This window comes from Lolium rigidum, chromosome 7 (genome assembly GCF_022539505.1).
Source record: "Lolium rigidum isolate FL_2022 chromosome 7, APGP_CSIRO_Lrig_0.1, whole genome shotgun sequence".
Taxonomy (NCBI): domain Eukaryota; kingdom Viridiplantae; phylum Streptophyta; class Magnoliopsida; order Poales; family Poaceae; genus Lolium; species Lolium rigidum.
In genome coordinates, this window is record NC_061514.1 from 89,141,604 (window position 1) to 89,145,081 (window position 3,478).

Below are 3,478 nucleotides of genomic sequence, written 5' to 3' on the forward strand. Positions count from 1 at the left end.
CTTCACCGTCTCGAGATAATCAACTAGCCAATCCTCGGGATCTTGCAGGCCATCGAATTTTTTGAAATTATCGGGTAATTTAAACCCTGAAGGAACTCGAGTTTTCCGGACCCTCCTTGTAAAGCACGGTAACCCACACATATCCTCTTCATCTATTTCTGGGGAATGCCGATGTTCCCTTCTATTTTGTCGTGCTCTGTCTACCCGTGCTTGAGTTGATGTGTCTCTTGCTCCACTTGTTCTCTCGGGACCTGGTGCTACTGCAGTAGGTCGTGGACTATTTTGCCTTGCTGATCCTTCGGGAGGCGAATTTATAAACGCCGTTCCCATGGCTCTAACTCCTGCCATGGCCATATTGTACAATGCTTCTCTTGGATCTCCGGGAGGTGGCTTGGATGCGAGGATGAAGGCTTGCGTCGCCATGTACCCAGCTTCTGGTGTTTTGGGGATAATGTTCCCCCTCGTGTCTATCGACATAAAGGACATGTCGAGGTTTTGGACCAGATTTTCCCTATCTGCCTCAGGTATATTTTGCAGCCGAGATCTCGCTCTATTTCGAGCTACTCTGTGACTATCTCCTGAAGTGCCAGATTGTTGACTCAAGTTTGCTCTTCGCCTGCTTGACGCAGAAGCTGCTTCCTGCCTCCTATCCAGCTCGATTTTCTGTTTCTCGAGCTCCCGCCTGGTACGCGCAAGCCTATATTGATACGCTTGTAACTCCTCAGGTGTCGCTGTTATGGTCATTGGCTCTGTACCATCAATATCTCTTGAGACTCGATCCCATACTGCCTGTGGAAATCGCACCATCTCTCTTGTTCCCGGTCCGATATATTTTGTTCCTAAACCTCGCGTGAGATCTGCAGGATCGACATACGGATTTCCCGCATCGTCGAAGTTCTGTGATGTCTCCTCCTGTGGGCGGCTTGGTTCTCCAATTGCATAGATCTGATGATATTTTGGATTCTGAACTTTGTCGGGTTTGGTGACACCATCATAGAGATTGGTGAAGACCTCTACAACAATAGTGGATCTATCGATGAAGTTGAAGTTGTCGATGTTGCTCGAGTCATCGCTTATATCGGAGTCCGCAGATGACTCGAAAGACATGTCGCTGAAGATCTTGGCGAGTTTTTCACTTGCCATAGTGCTGATGAAGCGTGGCGGCGAAATATCCTCGTCGCCTGACTCGGTTGACGATGTTGAATCCGAAAAGTCGGGATCGACCGCTGATAATCCCGACGAGATCGGAATTTCGAGACGATATGATCCTTCCTTCTCGACGCGGAAGTGGAACTTTCCGAACGTCATCTCCATGGGCTCCTCCAGATACGCATATGCATCCAAACGGGAGGGCGGGTAAGGAACAAAATCGACTGGACCAGTTTTGACCTGTTTACCTCTGTCCATCGCGTTGCTTGCAGTTGACGAAGTCGACGATCTTGAACGTGCCATCGAGATCAGCTCCTTGTCGCCTCTAATTCCCACAGACGGCGCCAATTGACAAGGGATTAACTTATCAATACCTACGTATTGTAGACTAGGGTTTTAGTCGGAAGTAGAGAGCAAGTAGATCTCGAAGGTTTCAGCCGAAAAGTACTCGACGATTATGAAAACTAGGGTTGCATGAAACAATGAGTCGATCCTTTCTTTGTCCCTCGACTCCCCCTTATATAGGAGGCGGAGCCGAGGGATTCGTAATACACAAGTTACAGAGTCCGGGAGGGTTTAACCTATCCCGTAAAATCACAAGTCTATATTTCCTAATACAACTCTAACTTTTCATGGTACTAATCTGGCCAAACTTCATAATATTCAACTCGTGGGCCTTCAGTAAACCCCGGGTACCATCTTTGGCAGGCCCATTGGGGATGCCTATGTCACCCGGCCTCCAAAAAGCTATCGGGGCCGCTATGGAGCGCCCCGGTGGAGATGCTTTAAAAAAAATCCCCCAAAATAGAAGGAGACATTATTGACCTCATGTAAGAATATATAGTGCGGTTGGCGCTTCAAATTGGTGTTGAATTGTAAAATTTATGCAGATAACTATTATTTTTGTTCTTTGTTGATTTTAGTGATGCCATATCGTGGAATATATGTTGCTTTAAAAAAACTGAAGGCTCAAGTACCCGACTTTATATCAATAAAGCCCTAAATGGCGAAAGATACAAGATGTTGAGAGTGATCAGCTTGCAGGATATCTACGCACACAAGAAAAACAAAGAGTACACATGACACGCAACTTGATCATCGAAGTTCTCATCCAGCAAGGCAAAGCCACACGAAAAGCGACGAAAGCTAAAGCCTCCAGTTAATCCGTCTCCAAAGCCGAAAGGAGCCCCTGGTCCCTCGCCCTTGTTCGAAGGGCGCCGCACCGTCTGTTGGACTCGCTCATGCTAGAGCTCAAACGGAAATCGAAGACACATTGATTCCAGGGAGCAGAGGCCAAGTAAGACCGACAAGATCAGCCAAGATCACCACCAGAACAACTCCACCACCAGAAACGACAGCTCACCAGGTATGACGTAAGTAGCTGGTGCACTGAAGGAATACACACACGCACACGCACAAGATATGGCACCCTCAACGGAGAATTGAAGAAGGACGCTGATGTGGGCATAACCTTTCGGATACCCGACATTACCATACTCGGTGCATATTATCAAGATGGACCAGCATAAGGACTCGACAAGCTGAACCTACACGCGTTATCAACTTGGACTACAAGGAAAAAAGACTCCAATACGAATCCTATTAGGAATCTTGTAAACCCTAGCTTGACTGATATATAAAGCCAGGCAGGGGCACCCCTTGGAACACATATTCAGAAACATAAAACATAGGACGATATGCCTAGACATCGCAACCCGCAAATTAGAACTAGACTAGATATAACAATTGTGCCTATGAAGGCCCCATGTACACATATATTCATATAGTGGATTGCTAGCAGGACGTAGAGATCTTCCATTGAGGGGACGTGAACCTGGGTACGTCGTGCCTTCTCTCGCTCCCGGAACCTCCATCATCGCCTTTCTCTAAACCCAAACCCCTCATGGTGGGCATTGCCGAGGAATCGCCTCTTCAAACGCCGCTAAGGCATCCAACTACTATTAGCCAACCAAACTTAGACTATCACATCTTCGCCCCTTTTACCCAAATAGGTGCCTAGAAGGACACCACACCGAGGGCGTAGACGCCGCCCATTACGAGGGGGGGGGTTAGGTTTTCACCCGGGCAGCAACGGGATGGTAGGTAGGAGGGGAACCACAACGGCGGCCTCCAGCGAGGAAACAATGCCCGCGGGCTTCGCCACTGTCGTGGTCAACCAACCAAGCATTTGACCGGAAGACCCCAGCCTCCGACCTACCGTGACCCACCCAGCCAAACTCCGATGGCCCGACCAGACCACGCAGTGATGTTGATATCTGATGCGAACTATGTCGGAGAGACTTGTGCGCCAGACAAGCACCTGATGCCA